Below are 6,000 nucleotides of genomic sequence, written 5' to 3'. Positions count from 1 at the left end.
TCTGGACACCTTTCTTCTGGACAGCCTGAACAGTGCATGACAAGCTTCACTTGACAATGTGGATCATAATGTGTGAGTACAATGTCTGACGTTACCATTTCCTTTTCCTTTTTGCAAGCCACCTCACATGGCTTTGTCCATTGCCATTTCTTCCCAATCTGTAGTAATGAATTCAAGGGGTGGAGCACAGTAGCCAGGCTTGGCGGAATCCCTGGTAGTAATTGATGAATCCTGAAAAGGACAGTAACTTTCTTTGGCCTTGGGGCATCCACTACTGCTTGTATTTTCTCAGCACACTTGCGTAATCCTAGTACGTCAATGGTGTGACTTCAGTAAGTAAAGAATTCACACTTGTTCTGTCGTGCTCTGAGACCTTAATCATTTAACACTGCCTTGAGATGTTCATTATCATCCTTACTGGTAATAATGATGTCTTCCAGCTAACACTGAGTGCCTGGGCATCCTTGCAGCATCTGGTCCATAGCTTTCTGCCACAGTGCAGGTGCAGTTGCAACTCCAAAAATCTGTCTATTATAATGATAAAGCCCTTTGAGCATACTTGTAGTGGGAAATACTTCAAAATCTTCTTCCACCTCTTTCTGTAGATAGGGCCCAGCTAAGTCCACTTTGTTGAGGCGTTTCTCTTCAGAAAGGTTTGCAAAGATATCCTCTATCCTTGGACAGACAGTATTGATCTACTGTCAGTACTGGGTAGATAGTGACCTTAAAATCACCGCAGATCCTGACATACCCATTCTTTTTAGCTATTGGGACCATTGGTGTAACCCATGGGCTCCACTCAACTTTCAGTCTCCATGCAATCTAGCTCATTGGCTACTTTATCACGGATGGTGTAAGGAACTAGATGGGCTTTGTAAAACTTGGGTGTGGTATTTTCATTTAACATTGTTTTACCCTTGATATGTTTGAGTTTTTCAATGCCATCTTTGAACACTGCTGTGGCATCATCCAGTACCTTCGCTTCCAGTTGACTTGATTACAGAGGATGTGGCATGCAAATTGTGGATGGATCTCCAAATCAAGTTGTAATTGTCTCAACCACTCATGGCCCTACAATGCTGGCCCTCCTGTTTTTACCACATTCAAACCTAATGTTACGAATGTCATCCCCACAGGAACTTTCTTCTCTTCAGCATAAGTTGGATATCTGCAGGCCTCAGTTCAGTATCTGAACCCATACAACATACACTTAAAAGTGCAGTTGAAATCACTCTTTCAATGGAAACTACAAATAGAGATGCAATTGAGTTGAAGTGAGGAATGATAGTGAGTGTGAATAAAATTGTAACATCTAAACAGAAACCAGCCTGGCCAAGCAAATTGTGTTACCATTGTGGCAGGGGCTCACATACACCAGACCAACGCAGGTTTAAGGGTGAAACTTGCAGAAAATGCAACAAAGTAGAACACATTCAAAGAGAATGTCAGGCAGACAAAAATAAATAGACTACACAGGGAAGAGAAAAAGTTAAAAAGTCAAGTTGCAGTTTCAAAAAGGGCACTAATCTCCACGTTGTTGATGAAGAATTTGATAGTGATGAGAGTGACACAGGACTGAGTAGCCTTGAGATTTACAGCGTGAAAACAAACAATAGACAATCAATGTGGCTTATACCAGAAATGAACAGCAAATTAATTAAAATGGGATTGGGCATTGGCTTGGCTGTTTCAGTCATTCCACAGAATGAGTTTCAATGACATTTCAAAGATACTGAATTGAAGCCTGAAGAGATCTAACTAAGGACTTATACTGGAGAAAACTCCTGTAGGAATGACATTTGGGACAGTGAAATACAACAACCAACAAGACACATTGAGCTTGTATGTGGTAAAAACAGGAGGACCAGCATTGTGGGGACACGAGTGGTTGAGACAACTACATCTTGATTGGAGATCCATCCACTATTTGCGTGCTACATCCCCTGCAATAAAGGCAACTGAACATGAAGTAAGGAAGATAGTACTGGATGACGCCACAACTACCTCCATGCCAGAATACCTCTGTTGTCCAAGGGAAAACAAACAGATGTTGGTGCCAATCTCTGTAACTCTGGCTAGAAAGCATATTGGACCAAGGAAGGACTATGCTGGCAAGAGGAAACATGAAAGTGGTGAAAGCAGTGGTCCAACTACAAGGGCTTTTTTAGGCAGCATATCTGAGAAAGCCTCTGATATGATAATCAGGCTGTCACTTGCAGAATGTGGCTTGGTTTTACGCTGAAAGAAAGTTCAAGGAGCTTCAGGGAAGTTGAAAGCATTTGGCTTTTGTGAATATAAAGAACTAAAACTTATTCTGCTTGTATTATGGTTATTGCATGATGTTCTAGTGGGAGACAAAAAGCTGCTCGTGATAGAGGATGCAAAGCCCAGCTGGATGAATGGAAGGCCAAAAAGAAATGAGACAATGCAGATATAAAAACAGAGAATTCATCAAATGATGTTGTAAATGGAGAAACTGAGAGAGGTCAGATCGTAAAGGGAGCAACAGAAGGATTAATAAGAGAATACTCCAGTGAACTAAATGCACCTTGCCAAGATCAAGGTTCACAAACTAGAAGAAAAAGTAAGGAGGGGAAAGGTATCCAGAGCTGTTAGAGCCACATCCTGCAGTCTCAGAGTTAACTCGTACAACCACCACAGAGGAGGCTCCATTACCTGAGCTTGTTTCACAGCCACAGGTCTTACTTGCCAAGCAGAGTGATCCCCTTGTCAGGAAAAATGTTATCCCACAGGAGTAAGAAAGCCTCCACACCAATTAAATCTTCAGGCCTGAATGGGACAATTTAAAATTTAATATGCTGTGGATCTCTGTATTTAGTATTGTAGTTGTATTGTGTACCATATTGCGTATATAGTTGAGATGCATTGTATATTGTTGGAGTTTATAGCTAAGCAAGGAGTAGTGTGCATCTAATATTTCAATAACATTTGAGTAATTTTGTACATACATTGTTTGATTAAGCATTCTTGTTCATTTACATAATTCATTACTGGTATATGTACAGTATATAATACGTGAACTGCATACATCATCATGCTACCATGTGATACGTGCATGCTTCTCCTAGAGTAAACACAAATATAGATTCACATTCCCTGTAACCTTTCACACCCTGACTAATCAAGAACCTATCAACTTCCAACTTAAATGCACCCAATCCCCTGGCCTCCATAGTCACCTGTGGCAATGAATTCCACAGATTCACCACCCTCTGGCTAAAGAAATTCTTCTTCATCTCCATTTGAAGTGGACATCCCTCTATTCTGAGGCTGTGCCCTCTGATCCTAGACTCCCCCACTATAGAAAACATCCTCTCCACATCTACTGTATATAGGCCTTTGAACATTAGATAGGTTTCAATGAGATCCACCTTCATTCTTCTAAATTCCAGCAAGCACAGGCCCAGAGCCATCAAATACTCCTCATACGATAACTCTTTAATTCCCAGAATCATTCTCTGTTGAAAGAGCTGACATTGGAGGACCTATCCTGCCCCTCCTGAAATTGTCTCATTAATGGATACAATATCATAATCCCTCATGCTGATCCATGTCTAAGTCAATATGCCTTACCTACAATACTCTTTGCATTGAAATAGATGCAGCTCAGAATATTAGTAACACCATGCTCAACAGTTTTGGGGCCCATATCTCAGAAAGGATGTGTTGTCATTGGACAGAGTCCAGAGGAGCTTCATGAGGATGATTCTGGGAATGGAGGGGTTAACATAAGAGTAGTGTTTGGCAACTTTGGGCCTGTACTCACTGGAATTTTGAAAAATGCGGGGAGAACTAATTGAAACCTATCGAATGTTGAAAGAACTAGATAGGGTGGATGTGGAGAGGATGTTTCCTAATTGTGGGGGTATCCAGAACTAGAGGTCACAGCATCAAAACTGAGGGGCGACCCTTTAGAACAGAGGTAAGGAGGAATTTTTTTAGCCAGAGTAGTAAATCTGTGGAATGCTCTGCCACAGACTGCGGTGGAAGCCAAGCCCATGCGTATATTTAAGGCAGAAGTTGATTGTTTCTGATTGATCAGGGCATCAAAGATTATGGCGAGAAGGCAGGTGTATGGGGTTGTGTGGGACTGGGATCAGCCATGATGGAATGGCGGAGCAGACTCGATGGGCTGAATGGCCTAATTCTGCTCCTGTGTCTTGTGGTCTTATGCTCAACCTTTTGGTTCCTGTCTTTGTATGTAGGCTTAACATCTAGATTCCCCACAACCACACTACTTGCTGCCCATACACTCGGGTTCGTATCCCACTGCAACTCTAGCTTAAAACGCACCCCCCAGTCCTCCCCTGGAGCAGCACTAGCAAATCTCCCCGCAAGAATACTGGTCCCCCTCCAGTTCAAATTATCCTGTTTGTACATGTCCCATTTCCCTCGAAGAAAACCCAATGATCCAAAAATCTGCCTTCTTCCTGCACCATCTCCTTAACCATGTGTTAGTTTCCTTTTACTAGCCTCAATAGCATGTGGCACAGGTAGCAATCCTGTATGAATAAATGCATATTTATCTGCATGAATAAATATTTATGCCAGCTGGAAATCAACTAAGGACTGTGATTGCTTGTTTCAATCTATCTTGACAATCTATTTTTATTCTATATTTGGGTTACTGAGCAATTCTGGCATTTGTCATCTGGGTAACTGTCACAGGTACCATACTGGATCATAAACATGGTCAGTCAGCTACTAGGCAGGCCTCGCTCAGTGACAGTTCATATTAGCATCAAGGTACTTAGGCTTGTCTAAAACATTACAGACATGCTTCTTGATTATCTGCTTGCCTGTCCTTCCAGCCAGGGAACAGTGGGTGGCAATGTTAAAGGCAAAGTGAAAAATTGAAAGCAAACGTTGTTTCCTTTTCAAAAATATTGTATTCTGTCTAGTTGCAAGTGCCCTCTAAAAAGCCTATAAAGTTAAATTATTTCAATTGACATTAAAGGCCTTAACGTTTTAGCAGTCAATCTATCTGAAAGCACATGCATGCTTTACGCCTACTAGATTTTAAAACAGATAAGTCTTTTTCATTATAATTGTGGGTTTTAAAAGTTTTGAACAAATTTGTGCAATAAATTAAATGCCACAAGTTTCAGATTAAGATCACACCTTAACCATTGCATGTCATAACAAATTGATCTCAAAGCTGCTCAGAACTTTTATTGAAATTTGTTATTAATTCTGAAATTTACACTGTCATATTGTTAAATTAAAAAGTGGCAATCATATTTGAATACATGAAACAAAATCAGGTGGCACTTACTTTAATAAAGGAGAACTGTATCTGTGGCCTGTGTATAACAAATTTCTTTTCATCTTCAGAACTGTTTCTACTCTACTTGGATGATTTTTTTTGCCAATAGTAGCTAACGGTTCGCACTGTTAGTTTCCCAGGTTGTGCAATTTTGAGTTAAAGCAACCAAACAAGTATTTAAATAAAAGTGTTACAACTTTTTACATTTTACATTCTTTCTATAGGACATCTCAAATATGGTTTGCAACCAAAATTAGTATAATTCAGTACAATCTGCTGGGTTTCATTCTGAAATTTGTGTCACGTTTATATTACTGTCATAGGTCCTGCTCACAATTAACCATGGGTAGTGATGCAAATTGACAACCAAACTATAGTTAGGGAAGACACCCTGCTCCTTGTATTTCTTCCATAATAAGCAAAGGCCCAGTTCAGAATATGTTTTAGTCCATTAAAGAAACAGTTTAGGTTATAGAATACTCTATCTAGTTTTTATTCCACACAATTTATTGTTGGGACTTAAAAGTTGAGTAGGGTCCTTTTCTTTTGCAAATTTACTTACGTTTCATTGATGACTTAAAACACTGATGACAAATGTGGTGACAGTAGGTCATTGGCACCAATTTGATCTAGGTCTTGGCATCCAAAAGTTGGTAAACAAATGATTTTCATCCCTGTGTGGAGAAATACACTGCCCATGCCAAGTGTGAGGA

The sequence above is a fragment of the Mobula hypostoma genome, chromosome 3, assembly GCF_963921235.1.
Source record: "Mobula hypostoma chromosome 3, sMobHyp1.1, whole genome shotgun sequence".
Taxonomy (NCBI): domain Eukaryota; kingdom Metazoa; phylum Chordata; class Chondrichthyes; order Myliobatiformes; family Myliobatidae; genus Mobula; species Mobula hypostoma.
This window is presented reverse-complemented; position numbering follows the sequence as displayed.